Source organism: Panthera uncia, chromosome C2, assembly GCF_023721935.1.
Source record: "Panthera uncia isolate 11264 chromosome C2, Puncia_PCG_1.0, whole genome shotgun sequence".
NCBI lineage: Eukaryota > Metazoa > Chordata > Mammalia > Carnivora > Felidae > Panthera > Panthera uncia.
In genome coordinates, this window is record NC_064810.1 from 47,190,984 (window position 1) to 47,208,632 (window position 17,649).

Genomic DNA, 17,649 nt, shown 5'->3' on the forward strand with positions numbered 1-17,649 from the left:
TTGTCTTAGCAATGATTGTTTGTTTCAGTGTAAAGGTAATATATATCTTTTGTCAGATTTATCGACAGGGACTACATATTTTTGATGCTATAGTATTGTTTTAGAAACTTCAATTTCCAATTTTTCATAGCTAGTAAAAATATAATTTATTCCTGTATTTGATCTTACATATTGCAACCTCACTAAACTCACTCTAGCAACATTTTGGGGGTAGATTTTGCATGCTTTTTGTTTTTGTTTTTTTTTTTTACATAGATGATCATGTCTGCAAATGAAGACAGTTTGTAAAATAAATAGGCTTGTTCCTTTCCAATCTGGTTCCTATTTATTCATTCATTCATTTATATATTTATTTATTCATTAAATAATTTATTCATTTATTCATTCTTTCTTTCATTTAATTATGGCCTATGGCATTGGCTAGAAGTTCCAGAACAATGTTGAGTAGAAGTAGTGAGTGGACATAAGTTGTATTGGTCCTGATGTTAAAACATGTAACCTTTCATAGATGCCATCTATCAGGTTGGGGAAATTCCCTTTTATTGCTATGTGCAGAGAGTTTTTATCAGGATAGGATGCTGGAATTTTTTAAATGCCTTTCCAGTCTTCATTGAGACAAACATGTCTTTTTTTTCTTCTTTAGACTGTTTATATTGTGAATTACATTGATTGATTTTGAAGGTGTAAAACCTTCCATTCTTTGGATAAACTTCACTTGACCATAATGAATTAAAGTCCTTTGTTATACATTGTTAAATTTAATTTGCTAATGTTTTAAGAAGTTTTGCATCTCTGTTCATAAGGGAGTTTGGTCTGTTGTTTTCTTGTAATACCTCTTTCTGGTTTATGTACCAGAGTCTGCTGTCCTCATAAAATGACTTGAGAAGTATTTCCTTCTCTTTAGTGGTCTAAGAATTGTGTGATAATATGCACCTTGTCTCTTAATTTTGATTATTCTGATTGGAGTTTATCAATTTTATTGATTTTTTCATAGAACCATTTTTTGATTCCATTGATTTGTTTTTTTAAATTTTTTTAATGTTTATTTTTAAGAGAGAGAGAGACAGAGCACGAGCAGGGGAGGGCAGAGAGAGAGAGAGAGAGGCAGACACAGAATCTGAGGCAGCCTCCAGGCTCCAGGCTGTCAGCAGAGAGCCCATTGTGGGGCTCGAACTCATGAACTGCGAGATCATGACCTGAGCCGAAGTTGGATGTTTAACTGACTGAGCCACCCAGCTGCCCCTACTCCGTTGATTTTTTTTAACCTTTTTTTTCAGATTTGATATATCATCAATTTCTGCTCATTTATTTTCTTCTGCTTACTTTTGGTTTCATTTGCTCTTATTTTTCTACTTTCTTAAAGTGTGTGCTGAGTTTCTTTGATTGGAGACCTTTCTTTCTTTCCAATATAGGTTAGTTTAGTGCTATAAATGGCCCAGGATTGCTTTAATTGCATGCCCGACCTTTGATATGTTGTGTTTTCATTGTCATTCAATAACCTCTAGGGTTGCCTGGGTGGCTCAGTTGGTTAGGCATTGGACTTCAGCTCAGGTTATGATCTCACAGCTGAGGAGTTCAGGACCCATGTCAGGCTCTGTGCTGACAGCTCAGAGCCTGGAGCCTAGTTCAGATACTGTGTCTCCTTCTCTCTCTCCGCCCCTCCCTTGCTCATTCTCTCGTGTCCTCTCTTTCTCTCTCTCTCTCTCTCAAAAATAAACATGAAAACAATTATAAAAAAATACTGACTTTTCTTAGTCATCTTCTGTGATCCAAGGGTTGTGTTATTTAGTTTTTATCTTTTTTTTTTAATGTTTATTCATTTTTGAGTGAGAGAGAGAGAGAAAGAGCACATGAGCAGGGGAGAAGGAGAGAGGGAGATACAGAATTCCAAGCAGGCTCTAAGCTCTGAACTGTCAGCACAGAGCCCAATGTGGGGCTTGAACTCAGGAACGGTGAGATCATGACCTGAGTCAAAGTCAGATGCTTAACCAACTGAGCCACCCAGGCACCCCAGTGTGTTATTTAGTTTTTAAAGATTTGGGGATTTTTCCAAATCTTTCTGTTACTGATTTCTAATTTGATCCCACTGTGGCCAGATAACATACTTTGTATAATTTGAATCCTTTTAAATTTATTGAGACTGTTTTATGGGCCAGAGTATGCTTTATCTTAGTAAATGTTCCATGTGAAGTTGAAAAGAGTGTATGTTGGGGCAGCTGGGTAGCTCAGTCAGTTAAGCGACTTCAGCTCAGGTCATGATCTCACAGTTTATGAGTTTGATCCCTGCATTGGGCTCTGTGCTGACAGCTCAGAGCCTGGAGCCTGCTTCAGATTCTGTGTGTGTCTCTCTCTCTGTCTACCCCTACCTCTCCCCTGCTCATGCTCTGTCTCTCTCAAAAATAAATAAAAAAAAAATTAAAAAAGATTGTATATTTTAATTTTAGGTTTAGAGTATTCTATAGATTTCAATTAAATCACATTGGGTGATAATGTGACATAGTCTTCTCTGTCTATACTGATTTTCTAATTTTTGTATCAACAGAGGTGTTGATATTTCAGTATAATTATGGATTTGTCTATTTTTATACTTCTATCAGTTTTTGCTTCATGTTTTTTGAAGGTCTCTTATTAGGTGCATAAATATTTAGGGCTGTTATATCATCTTGCTGAATTGACCCTTTTTCCATTTGAAGTATCTGTTTTTTGCCCATTTTACCTTTTAATTTTAACCTATTTGTGTCTTCGTGTTTAAAGTGAGTTTCTGTTAAGCAGCATATAGCTGGGTCATGCATTTTTATCCAGTTTGACAATCCCTGCCTTTTAATTGGGGTATTTAGGCCATTTATATTTGTTATGATTATTGATATGGTTGTATTTAAATCTACCATCTTTTTTATTTTGTATCCCATTTGTTCTTTGTTTACTTTTTCCTCCTATTCTTCTTCCTCTTGGATTAAGTAAATATTGTTCTGTGATTCACTTTATCTCCTTTGTTGGATTGCAAGTTATAATTCTTTGTTGTGTTATTTTACTTGTTGCTCTGTGGTTTATAGTGTACATTTTTAACATCACAATCAACATTTATACAGTAATATGCCACTTGATATATAAGAATCTTAAAGTACTATACTTCATTTTACCCCTCCTTTTGTATTGTCATACGTTGTACTTCAACATGTATGAATCCCACAATGCATTGCTATTTTTGTTTTAAATACCCAGTAATTATTGAAGATACTTAAAAAGCACGTGAACATCTTTTGTTTACCAACATATTTACCATTTCTGATATTCTTCCTTAGCGTAGATCCATTTTCTTTCTGCTTGAAGCACTTTAACATTTTCGGTAGTGTAGCTCTGCTGGTGATTTATTCTTTTAGCTTTTGTGTGTCTGAAAAGTTCTTATTTTGCTTTCATTTTTTAAAGATTTTTTTAAAGTTTATTTTTGAGAGAGAGCACAAGAGGGGGAGAGACAGAGAGAAAGGGAGACACAGAATCCAAACCAGGCTCCAGGCTCTGAACTGTCAGCACAGAGCCCGACACAGGGCTTGAACTCAGAAACTACAAGATCATGACCTGAGCTGAAGTGGATGCTTCAGTTACTGCGCCACCCACGTGCCCCTCCTTTAATTTTTTAAAATATAGTTTTGCTGATAATAGAATTCACCATTTCCCCCCCTTTGAATGCTTTAAATTTGCTTCTACACTGTTTTCTGGCTTGCATTCTAGAGGCAAAGTGTACTGTCATTATTATCCTTTCTCCCTCTCTATAATGCCTTTTTTTCCTCTGCTTTTAAGATTTTTCTCTTCATCATTAATTCTATACAACTTGTTGTGATGTGCTTTAGTGCAGTTTTTGTTGTTGTTATCTTGTACTTAGAAGTTCTTTACTATTCTTACATCCTTGGTTTTATAATTTTCATCCAATTTAGAACATCAGCTATGATTTCTTAAAATATTAGGAACCCTTCTTAATTATGCATACATCAGGGTTCTTGGAACTGTCCCATCAACAATGATGCTATTGTTCCCTTCCTCTCTGCCCCCCACCACCCAGTCTTTTTTCTGATACTTCCTTTTGGCTAGTTTCTGGGTCTTCAGTGTATTTTTTTCTTTATTGGTGTCTGATATATCAGTATCTGTCTTTTCTTTGTTACTGTCAAGTGGTTCCTGCCTGTGCTTCAGGTAGTTTCCTCATATCCATGTGCTGATCAGTACTTCGCTGAAGATGTGAACACAGCTCTCTGCAGATCTCTTGAACCTCCTCTTTATGCAACTCTCTCCTCTCCAGTACCTCTGCCCTGTGAACTGTTACCATCTTTGCTTCCTAAGGCTGCCAGCTTTCCCTCCTCAACTCAGGGAAACTGTTAAACCTCCAGCCATGTTCCCTGTGCTACAACCTGGAAACTTAATAAGCTAGAGCAATTAGAGGGTTCACTTCTTTTGTTTACCTTCTCTTAGGATCACTGTCCTGAGGTCTGATGTCTGAAAACTACTGTTTCATACATAGTCTTTTTTTTTAGCTATTTTGGAGGGGAGGGTAAATCTGATCCCTGTAACTCCATCTTGGCCTGAAGTAGAAGTTCCCAAATAACTTCATAATATTATAAAAAATACTTTAAAAGGCTTACTAAAAGTATTTTTAAATACTTTAAAAGATTCTTTTAAAGGATGTCAAAACTTTCAGGTAAGTGTGAGCTACACTTTGAGAATCACTGCTGTGTATCCTGGTAGGCCCACAGGCAAATATTTAAACTTTGTAGTTTTAGGGGTGCCTGGGTGGCTCAGTTGGTTAAGTGTCTGACTTCAGCTCAAGTCATGATCTCACCGTTCGTGAGTTTGAGCCCAACATTGGGCTGTCTGCTCTCAGCACGGAGCCAGCTTCAAATCCTCTATCCTCCTCTCTGCCCCTCCCACTTTCTCTCTCAAAAATAAATAAACATTAAAAAAATGTAAACATTATAATTTTAGTGTGATCAATTTTTTATTTTATTTTAAAAATTTTTTAAAGTTTGAGAGAGCATGAGTGCGTGAGCAAGGGAGGGGCAGAGAGGGAGAGAGAATGTTACGCAGCCTCCACAGAGCCCGACTCAGGCCTCAAGTTCATGAATCAGTGAGTTGAAATCCAGAGTCGGATGCTTAACTGAACCACCCAGGTGGCCCTGCAACAGTTTTTTAATAGAAAATCTTGCAGTAAACCTTATGTCTGTAACAATGATGAAAGAATGATCTGGCTGATGTGGGTGTGGAGAGCCTAGGAGCCCTCTGCCTTGGATTCCCTTAGTCCCCAAAAAACACCTTATGGTATTTCCTCCAAAGAGCTCAGAATAGTTTGGAAACCAATGGACAAGCCAACTTAACTATCTAGTTGAAGCTCTAAAAGGAAGGACACTTTATCTTTATGTAGCATTCCTATATCAGATGAAGCATGTGGATACTAGAACTTGTTTTTGTATTTCATTAAATGCAAGTCATCTTGTCCTTTTGGTGTTATATTGGGTGATCCTGCCTTCTGGTGCACTCGAAGATTGTGAAGTAAATGAATAAAGTAGACATCTACATTAGTGTGTTACATTTTATTCTCATACAGTATGTGGTGACATGGCCCCAGATTCTACCTTTAATAAAGTGATACTGATCAAAATGAACCCAGGATTTGGTCTGCTTGAAACAGTAGAACACTGCAGTTCAAGGCCATGAAAATGTTTTGTTCAAAGGTCATTCCCCGTAATCCCTGACTTTTTGTTGAGTTAGGCAATGATACTTTTTTTGCATGATACTTTGAAGTCTGCTATCATATGTTGCAGTCTTTCTCCTGCAGTTTATTTTTTTAAAGTTTGCAATTCAGTGGTTTTAGTACATTCATAGAATTGTGTGACAATCACCACAGTCAATTTTCGAACATTTTAATCACACCAAAGAGAAATTGCATACACATTAGTAGTCATTCTCCATTTCCTGGCAATTTTCCTAGGCTGTCTCTTCTGCAGTTTAGATAAGGCAACACACTTAACTAATCGAAGTGACTCCCTTACAAAAATTATGTCCTTTTTTGAAATAAGCTAGGATATACTGGTAGTCATGAAAGTGGCCCTAAACATTGGCCTAGCTTTTTAAAGTTGAGAGCTAACAGAGAATGGGTTTTGCATTGGTCGCAAATGAGTAAATTACTAACATTACAGGGTTTAAACTGACTACTAGTCAGATTGTGACATCAAGTGGGTGTTTAGGGAAAGACTTCTTGCTGCCACCAAGAATTAGGTCTGTGCAAAGTCTACCAAGTGAAAAAAGGTTTAGACAAAGAATTGAGGTTTCAGGATCAATGATCTGCTCTACTGACAGTAGTTTTTATGTCTTTTATGTTGCCTCCTAAGCACTGTGGGGTGTGTTTTGGTAGTAAATGGGTCTGATGAAGCCAGGGGATGGCAAGGGAAAAGCTGTGTTCTGTGATGTCTCCACTGGCCAAACATAATTGCCAGGGCAGCAGGTTTCATATGGGCTTTTTTCCTTTATGCCTTATAACCACTTTTGTGTTGCAGTTTCATATTTCTTGTCAAGTTATTATCTTGATTCAGCTCTGTATCTTTTTGATCAAAGATTGAAGGATAAGTAAAAGCTAGTTAGTTGTTGGAAGAAAGAATGTGCGTTCGGATAACATGGTCTTGTTAAAATCAGAAATTAAAAAGTTAAGGCACACGGGCACCTGGCTGGCTCAGTTGGTGGAACGTGCAACTCTTGATCTTGGGGTTGTGAGTTTAGGCCCCATGTTGGGTGTAGAGATTACTTAAAAAAAAAAAAAAGGAAAGAAAGAAAAGAAAGAAAGAAAGAAAGAAAGAAAGAAAGAAAGAAAGAAAGAAACTTAAGTTCTAGATCTACCATCAAATACCAAAACTCAAACGTGTGAGGACATTACTTCTTGTTCACTGATTACTTCACAGCTGGCTCATAATTCACCAAGTGAACATGAATCTGGAAAAATGGAGCATGGTGGGCAAGGTGTAGTAATATTCTAAGTGTTGTGATGCCTAGCTCTTCTTGAAATATTTTAAACCTACAAATGTGTTCCTTTGTGCTCAACTATCATTACTATTGTATCTGTAGAGTCATTCTCCCTTAAAACTATACCATCCTATAAAAAAAACTCCCATTTTTTTTTACTACATTTCTTTTTATTATTACTAATTTATCAAAATGTTACAGTATTTTCAGGTGTACAACATAATGAGTCAGTAAGTCGTACATTATGCTGTGCTCACCTCAAGGGTGACTACCTCTGTCACCACATAGCACTACTACAATATTGTTGACTATATTCCTTCTACTGTACCTTTCATCCCTATGACTTACTCATTCTGTAACTGGAAGTCTGTGTCTCCTACTTTCTTTCACCCATTTTGCACACCCCATCTCCCTCCACACCCCTGCAACCATCAGTTCTCTGTATTTATGAATCTCTTTCTGCTTTTTGTTTATTCATTTGGTTTTTAGATTCAACATATAAGTGAAATCATATGGTATTTGTCTTTCTCTGATTTATTTAGCATAATACTCTTTCGGTCCACCCATGTTGTCTCAAAGGCAAGTTCTCATCCATTTTATGGCTAATATTCCATTGTACATATAGATCATATCTTTATGCATTCCTCTATGGACGTTTGGGTTGCTTGCATTTTTTTTGGTTATTATAAATGCTGTAGTAAACATAGAGGTGTATATAACTTTTTGAATTAGTGCTTATGTGGTTGTGTGTGTGTGTGTGTGTGTGTGTGTGTGTGTAAATACCCAATAGTGGAATTACTCGGTTATATGGAATTTCTATTTTTAATTTTTTAGAGGAACCTCCATACCATTTTTCACAGTGCCTGCACTAATTTGCATTCCACCAGTATTCACAAGCTTATTTTTTCTCCACATTCTCACCAACACTTGTTATTTCTTGTCTTTTTGATTCTACCAATTCTGACAGGTATAAGATACCTCATTATAGTTTTGGTTTGCATTTTCCTGATGATTAGTGATGTTGACCATCTTTTCATGTATCTATTGGACATCTGTATCTGTATGTCTTTGGAAAAGTGTCTATTTAGGTCCCTTGCCCATTTTTTAATTGGGCTATTTGTATTTTGGGAGTTAAGGTGTATAAGTTCTTTGTATATTTTGGATATTAACCTCTTATTGGATATATCATTTGTGAATATCTTCTCCCATTTAGTAGTTTGCCTTTTTGTTTTGTTGACAGTATGCTTCACTGTGTAAAAACTTTTTATTTTGATGTAGTCACAAGTTTAATTTTGCTTTTGTTTCCCTTGCCCGAGGAGATAGATCTAGAAAAATAGTGCTGTGGCTGATGTCAGAGAAATTACTGCCTATGTTTTCGTCTAGGACTTTTGTGGTTTCAGGTCTCATATTTAGGTCTCTAATCCATTTTGAGTTTATTTTTATGTATGTTATAAGAAAGTGGTCCAGTTTCATTCTTTTGCATGTAGCTGTCCAGTTTTCCCAGCTCCATTTATTGATAAGACTGTTTTTCTCTGTTGTATGTTCTTGTCTCCTTTGTCATAGATTAATTGACCATATAAGCGTGGTTTTATTTCTGGGATGTCTATTCTGTTCCATTGATCTATGTATCTTCTTTTGTGTGTGTGTGTGCCAGTACCATACTGTTTTGATTACTGTGTCTTAAGATCTGGGATTGTGATACTTCCAGCTTTGTTTTTGTTCTTTGAGGTTGCTTTGGCTTTTTGAGATCTTTTGTGATTCCATACAAATTTTAGTATTATCCTACTACAGTGACAAATGCTTTGGTATATTCATAGGGATTGCATTGAATCCATAGTTTACTTTGGGTAGAATGGACATTTTAACAAGATTGGTTCTTCCAATCGTGAGCATAGGAAATCTTTACATTTGTGTCATTTTCAATGTCTTTCATCATTGTTTTATAGTCTTCAGAGTACACATCTTTCACCACGTTGGTTAAGTTTATTTCTAGGTATTCTTTTAAAAAAAATTTTTTTTAATCTTTCTTTATTTTTGAGAGAGACAGAGTGGGAGTGGGAGAGGAACAGAGAGGGAGGGAGACACAGAATCCAAAGCAGGTTCCAGGCTCTGAGCCATCAGCACAGAACCCAGTGCGGGGCTTGAGCTCATGAACTGTGAGATCATGGCCTGAGCCGAAGTCAGACACTTAACCGACTGAGCCACCCAGGCGCCCCAAGGTATTGTATTCTTTTTGATGCAATTGTAAATTAAATTTTTTTCTTAATTTCTCTAATTTCTTAATTTCTTAATTTCTCTTTCTGCTACTTCATTATTAGTGTATAGAAGCTCAGCTGATTTGTGTTAATTTTTTTTTTGTTTTTTTTTTGTTTTTTTTTTGTTTTTTTTTTGATTTGTGTTAATTTTGTATTCATTATTCCTAATAGTTTTTTTGGTGGAGTCTTTAGGGTTTCCTCTGTCTAGTATGTCTCTGCAAATAGTGACATTTTAACTACTTCTTTACCAATTTGGATGTCTTTTATTCCTTTTTTCTTGTCTGATTCCTGTGACTAGGACTAGGACTTCCAGTAGTAATGTTGAATAAAAGTGGTGAGGCTATCAGATATCTTTGTCTTGTGTCTGGTCTTAGAGGAAAACTTCTAGGTTTTTACCTTTGAATATGATGTCAGCTGTGGTTTTTTTCACATACGGCCTTTATTATGTTGATATGATTCCTCAAAATCCACTTTATTGAGAGTTTGTATCATGAATGGGTGTTTAATTTTGTCAGATGCTTTTTCTGCATCTGAGATGATATGATTCATATCCTTCGTTTTGTTCATGTGGTGTTATGTTGATTGATTTGCAAATAGCCATCCTTGCATCCCTGGAATAAATACCACCTGATTGCAATGAATTATCCTTTTAATGTATTGTTGAATGTAGTTTGCTAATATTTTGTTGAGGAGTTTTGCATCTGTGTTCAGAGATACTGGACTGTAGTTTTCTTCCTTAGTAGTGCCTTTGTCTAGTTTTGATACCAAGGTAATGCTAGCCTTGAAAATGTACTTGGAAGCTTTCCTTCCTCTTCTATTTTGGAATAATTGAGGGGAGTAGGTATTATCTCTTGTTTAAATGTTTGGTTGAATTCACCTGTGAATTCATCTGGTCCTGGACTTTCCTTTGTCAGTATTTTGATTACTAATTCAATTTTGTTACTAGTAATTGGTCTGTTCAGATTTTCTATTTCTTTGTGATTCAGTTTTTTTTTCCCTATTTATTTATTTATTTATTTATTTAAATTTATATCCAAGTTAGCATATAGTGCAACAGTGATTTCAGGAGTAGATTCCTTAATGCCCCTTACCCATTTAGCCCATCCCGCCTCCCACAACCCCTCCAGTAACCCTCTGTTTTCCATATTTAAGAGTCTATTATGTTTTGTCCTCCTTGCTGTTTTTATATCTTTTTTTGCTTCCCCTCCATTATGTTCATCTGTTTTGTGTCTTAAAAGTCCTCATGTGAGTGAAGTCATAGGATATTTGCCTTTCTCTGACTAATTTTGCTTGGCATAATATACTCTAGTTCCATCCACATAGTTGCAAATGGCAAGATTTCATTCTTTTTGATTGCTGAGTAATACTCCATTGTATCTATGTAATTCATTTTAAAAAAAAATTTTTTTTTAACGTTTATTTATTTTTGAAACAGAGAGAGACAGAGCATGAATGGGGGAGGGTCAGAGAGAGGGAGACACAGAATCTGAAACAGGCTCCAGGCTCTGAGCTGTCAGCACAGGGGCCCGATGCGGGGCTCGAACTCACGGACCGCGAGATCGTGACCTGAGCCAAAGTCAGCGCTCAACCGACTGAGCCACCCAGGCGCCCCTGTAATTCATTTTTTAAAGAACGTATGTTTCTAGGAATTTATCCATTTCTTCAGGGTTGTCCAGTTTGCTGCTAATTTTTTTTATTGTAATCCTTTGCATTTCTGTGGGTGTTGTCACTTTTCCTCTTTCACTTCTGATTTTATTTTTGTCCTTTTTAAAAATCTGACTGAAGATTTATAAATATTTATTTATTCAGAGAACTGACTCTTGGTTTCATTGATCTTTTCTTTTTTAGTCTCTATTTCATGTATTTCTGCCCTGACCTATATTATTTCCTTCCTTCTCCTAACCTTGAGATTTTATTTTCTTCTTTTTCTAGTTCTTTTAGGTGTAAGTTTACATTGTTAATTTGAGATTTTTCTCAAAGATTTTGGACTTTTGTGTTTTCATTTTCATTTTTCTATGTATAGTTTTTTTTTTATTTTCTCTTTGATTTCTTTGTAACTCATGGGTTGTGTAGTTGCATATGATTTAGTTTCTATGTTTATATTTTTACTGGTTTTGTTCTTGTGATTGATTTCTGGTTTCATATCATTGTTGGAAATAATGCATGATATGCCTTTAACCTTCTTAAACTTACTGAGATTTGGATTGTTGGAGTGATCCCTTTATTATGTAGTGGTCTTCTTTTTGTCTTGTTATAGTCTTTGTTTTAAGGTCTATTTTGTCTAACTATTGCTACCTGGCTTTCCCCCGTTCCCCCCACTTCTATTTGCATGGTATATCTTTTTCTAGCCTTTCATTTTCAGTCTGTATGTGTCTTTAGGACTGAAGTGAGTCTCTTGTAGACACCATATAGATGGCTTTTTTCCCCATCCATTCTGCCACTCTGTCTTTTGATTGGACATTTAGACCGTTTACATTTAAAGTAATTATTGATATGTACTTATTGCCATTTTGTTAGTTGTTTCCTGGATGTTTTTGTATTTTTTTGTTTCTTCTCTTGCTCTTTCCTTGTGATTGATGACTTTCTATAGTGTTAGGCTTGGCTTTCTTTCTCTTTATTTTTGTGTATCTGTTAGAGGTTTTGGGTTTATGGTTACTATGAAGTTCATATATAGGATTCTAAGTATCTGACAAACTATATCAAGTTGGTGGTCATTTAAGTCTGAACACATTCTCTTTTACTCCTGCGTGTTTTAGGTGTATGTTGTCATATTTTACATCTTTTTAATTCATAATTTTTTTACTTCTACTTATGGCCTTACCCCACCTCCCCCATCTCCCCCAATTAAGTACCTTTAACATTTCGTGTAAGACCAGAACTCCTTTTACTTTTGTTTGGGAAACTCTTTATCTCTCCTTCAATTCTAAATGATAACCTTGACTAGTGGAGTATTCCTGATTGTAGTTCTTTGAATATATCATGCCACCTCCTTCTGGTCTATTAAGTTTCTGCTGAAAAATCATCTGATAGCCTTATGGAGTTCCCCTTATATATAGCTTTTGCTTCTCTTTTACAACTTCTGAAATTCTTCTTATCTTTAAACTTTGCCATTTTAATTATTATGTGTTTTGGCATAGACCTCTTGAGGTTCATTTAGTTTAGAACTGCCCTGTTTTGTTGTTTTTTTTTTTAAACATGTTTCTTAAAGGAGTCATTTCGGCTTACTAGTCCATTCTGATCTTTCAGTTACTTTTCAGAGCCTGGCAGCCAGCGTCTGCCCTCACCATTCCAATGACACTTACCTGACGAAGATTACTGATGATCTATTTGTAGACTTGTTCGTTTGACCTCTCTGAAACCTAACACCATCAATGTGACCTTGGTCTCACTGTGGTAAGTGGTCTGACCACTTTTTCATTGCCACCTTTTTTCCCTTAGATGTTGATGTTTCCCAAAGTTTTATTTTTAGCCCATTTTAATTTTAATTTTCTCCTGAAGTAAGCTCATCTACATGTTGTCTTAAATATATGCTGATAATTCGCAAACATGTAGCTACACTATTGGCATCTTCTCACCAGTTTTGAAACACAAAAGCTTCATCTTGCTGGACTCAGAGGCTTATTTCAACTCATACTCATAATGTCTCTTCACTTAGGTTTTATTTTTAAATTCTGGTGGTTTCCCCATCTTTTAGAAAGCTCTTTACTCAAATACTACTTATCCCTCAAGTCTCAGCAGAATTCATTACTGTTGTGTTTCCATACCACATTGTATAGAACTTTATGGCACCAATTTTGTCGTCTTAGTTTTGGAGTTCCTCAAGGCCTTTATGCTCTTTTCGTGGCTAGTCCTCACCGTGATGGGTGCTCAGTAAAAACAAGTTGAATTGGAGTGACTTTTTTTCCTACAGATTGCACTAATACATGTACAAGTTTTCTGGCTAAATAAGTTTTCTATGTTTGCTGGAATCATTTCTTTACCCTAAAGGGTTCTAATTGGGTAAGATCTGGGACATGGTATAACTTCATGTAACTTAGATCTGGGTGGGACCTTCATTTACTTAAGATAATGCAACCGGTGGAAAGCAATGTTAGTTAGAACTTAAGTCACTTCATGCTGAGGCCATTAATACTTTTCCCTGCACCATGCTATCATCCCAGATAGACAGCATCATCCTCTGAACTGGTGAAAGATTAAGCTTGAGGTGAATAGAAGGTAAAAACATGTAGAGATGGGTAATCATTTCTCAGTGAGTCTCTTAAGTTTCTGCCTGTCTTGTGAACAGAGGCATTTCTTCCAGACTGTCCTTTCAAAGAAGTTTGAAAGTTTTGGAATATAGAGACTGTCTCTTTCTGGAGCTTAGGACAGGTTTATTTACAAACCAGTATAATAAAAATGTTTTCCTCTGCTGCCAAAGTCAGGCAGCTTTGCTTGCAATCAGCCTATTAAGGTTTGAGTTTCCTATGTTCAGAGTCTCTCATCTGTGACACAGTCCCACTGCCCATGCAGCATCCACTTAGATTATTTCAGATCATCTCCATAGTATCTGGGGTACAAGGGAAGCAAAGCGAACATGAAGCTTTCTGTTCTTAATTAAGTCCATGTCTCTGACCTAGGATCTCAAGTCCTAGGTAAAATCTTAGATCCTTCACAATTCTTGACATAAGGCAGACACTCAGAGATAAAATTGGGTACAAGTTGTTTAATACAGCAGTTCATTGATAATTTAGACAATGGGACATCTCTGCAGAGAATCTTATGTACTTTGTCCAGTCCCCCGTACTTTAAACTTTTCATGATGCCCAGATGTTAGTTTTAGTCATGGTCTTTCCCCCCTGCACTTGCTCTGGAAGCCTTTTGTGTCTGTTGAGCCCTCCCATGGCTTCTAGGACAATATATATATTTATATATATATGTACATCATATATATTATATACATAATATATATGATATATATATGTATATCACATTTTTTCTTAAAAAAATTTTTTTAATGTTTATTTTTTGAGAGAGCAAGTGTGTGCATGCAAGCAGGGGAGAGGCAGAGAGAGAGAGAGCCACAGAATCCAAAGCAGGTTCCAGGCTCTTAACTGTCAACACAGAGCCCTATGTGGGGCTCGAACTCACAAACTGTGAGATCATGACCTGAGCTGAAGTCAGATGCTTAACCAATTGAGTCACCCAGGTGCCCCCACCTTTTTTTTTTTTTTTTTTAAGTTTGTTTATTTTGAGCAAGCACGTGTGTGAGCTGGGAAGGAAGCAGAGAGAGAATCCCAAGCAGGATCCATTCTGTCAGTGCAGAGCCAGACACAAGGCTCAATCCCACAAACCATGAGATCATGACCTGAGTCCAGATCAAGAGTTGGATGCCCAACCGAGCCACCCATGCGCCTCTACACCACATTTTCTTTATCCATTCATCTATCAGTGAACACTTAGTCTGCTTCCATAACTTAGCTAAATAATGCTGTAGTAAACATAGGGGTACATATATCTTTTCAAATTAGTGTATTTCCTATTCTTTGGCAAATAGCCCATAGTGAAATTACTAGGTCATCTGGTAATTCTAATTTTTTGAGGAACCTCCATATTGTTTTCCACAGTGGCTACACCAATTTGCCTTCCCACCAATGGGCAGGACAGTTCCTTTTTCTCCATATCCTTGTCAGCACTTGTTATTTCGTCTTTTTTATTTGAGCCATTCTGATTTGATTTGAGCCATTCATTGTGGTTTTGATTTGCATTTCCCTGATAAGTGATGTTGAGTATCTTTTCATGTGTATGTTGGCCATCTGTATGTCTTTTTTGAAAAAATGTCTATTCAGGTGCTTTGCCCATTTTTTAAGTGAATTATTTGTTTTGGGGGGGGATTGAGTTGTAGAAGTTCTTTATATGTTTTTTACATTAACCCTTTATTGGATATATCTTTTGTGAATTTCTCCTCCCATTCAGTAGGTTGCCTTTTTGTTTTGTTGATGGTTTGCCTTCATTGTGCAAAAGCGTTTTATTTTGATGTGGTCCTAGTAATTTAATTTTGCTTTGGCTTCCCTTGGCTGAGGAGACAGATCTAGAAAAATGTTGTGACAGCTGATGTCTAAGAAATTACTGTTTTCTTTTGCAGGTTTTATAGTTTCAGGTCTCACCTTTAATCCATTTTGAGTTTATTATTGTGTATGGCATTAGAATAAGTGGTCTAGTTTTCCCAGCACCATTTATTGAAGGGGCTGTCATTTCCCTGTTATGTTCTAGCCTCCTTTGTCATAGGTTAATTGAGCATATAAGCATGGTTTTATTTCTGGAGATGTCTATTCTGTTCCATTGATCTATGGGTCCTTTAACATGCTACTACCATACTGTTTTGATTACTACAGTTGTGTAATTTGTAATCTGGGATAGTGATACATCTCTAATTTGTTCTTCTCAAGATTGCGTTGGCTATTTGGAGTCTTTTTAGGTTCCACACAAATTTTAGAATTTTTCTAGTTCTGTGGAAAATGTTGGTATTTTGACAGGTATTGAATTAAATCTGTAGATTGCTCTGGGTAGTATGCAGTTTAACAAGATTGGTTCCTCCATTCCATGACCATGGTATCTTTTTATTCCATTTTGAGTTTGTTTCATTATGGTTTTATAGTTTTCAGAGTACATGTCTTTCATCTCCGTGGTTAAGGTTCATCCTAAAGTTTATTCTTTTTGATGCAATTGTAAATGAGACTTTCTTAATTTTTCTTTCTGCTAATTATTAGTCTGTAGAAATGTAACAGATATATGTTACATAATCTGTTACATAATGTCGATTTTGTATCCTGCAACTTTACTGAATTCATTTATTAGTACTAGTAGTTTTTTGGTGGAGTCTTTAGGATTTTCTGTATATAGCATTGTGCTATCCACAAAAGTAAAAGTTTTATGTCTTTCCAGTTTGGATATCTTTTGTTTTTTTGCTTGTCTGATTGCTGTGGCTCGGCTTCCAGGTAAGTGTTGAGTGGACATGTGTGTGTTTCTGATCTTAGAAGTAAAGCTTTCACCATTGAGTATGTTAGTATACTATAGGTTTTTTCATATGTAGTTTTTAATACGTTGAGATGTGTTTCCTCTAAACCTACTTTGAGAGAATGCATGTTGTATGTTGTACTTTGTCGTGTGCGTTTTCTGCATCCATTGAGACGATCATATCTTTTTATCTTTCATTAATGTGATATAGTACATTGATTTGCAAATTTTGAATCTCCATCCTACTTGACTGGGGTAAATGATTTTTTTTAATGCATGATTTAGTGTGGTAATATTTTGTTGAATTTTGCATCTATATTCATCAGAGAGATTGGTGTGTCAACTTTTGCCTCGTAACTGAAGGAGCAGCCTTTTGGTCTGGTTGAGTGTACCATGATCACATGCATTTTACATCACAAATGTTCCAGCTTTTGATTAAACCTCCACACTGTGGCCTGGGTATACATTCATTGCCTAAACCACTTTTTGCCAAAATTTAAGTGTACATGAAGACGTGCTGGACTTTGAGATACCTAAAAGAATTCCTTTAAATTGTAAGCCATGTGTACACAATAGATGGGAGGAGTGTATGTTAGTTTCCTATCAGTCCTGTAACCAAGCTGCCACAAATTTAGTGGCAGGGCTAACATCAGCTTTAAGGCAGAATCTATTTCTTGCTTTTCCAGCTTCTGGTGGCTGCCAGCATTCCCTGGTTTGTGGCCACGTCACTCTACTCTCTCCCTGTAGTCACATAATCTTCTGTCTGCAATTTCCCTCTTACAAACACACTTGGGATTACATTTGGGGTTTACTCAGATAATCCAGCATAATCCTCCCATGTCAAGATCATTAACAATCATATCTACCAAGTTCATTTTTGCTATATAAATTAACATTCACCGATTCCATGGATCAAGATGTGGGTATATTTTGGGGGACCATTATTCAGTCACAGTGTGTTAAGGCTTGAAAATAGATCAAGTTAAAGTTCTATCACTTTATTCACAAATCAGTTTTAAAGAGGACTGAGGTTAGGATTAATTACTCCCCCCCTCCTTGTATGTTATTTTCTTATATATACAAATAGCAAAGAGCCCAGTGTACCCAGAACAGGCTTAAGTAATTATTACTTTTATACTCAGAAGTTTCCTGGTTTGCTTAAATCATATGGTCCTCCTATTTATAAACAGCCTTGAGTTCCCAGAGATCTGAAAGTTCTACCAGAATTGTTTTAAAACCAAAGTTTTTACTGTTGTTTTGGGATGTATTCCTATTTATACCTCAGTTACTAGACAGATAATGTCAGGCATCCTTTCTGAAAGACTAGAGTGGTTGCAAACTGTGACCAAAACTTGGTGAAACCAGTTCGAAGATCATGTTAGACACAAGGCTCAGGTCTGGT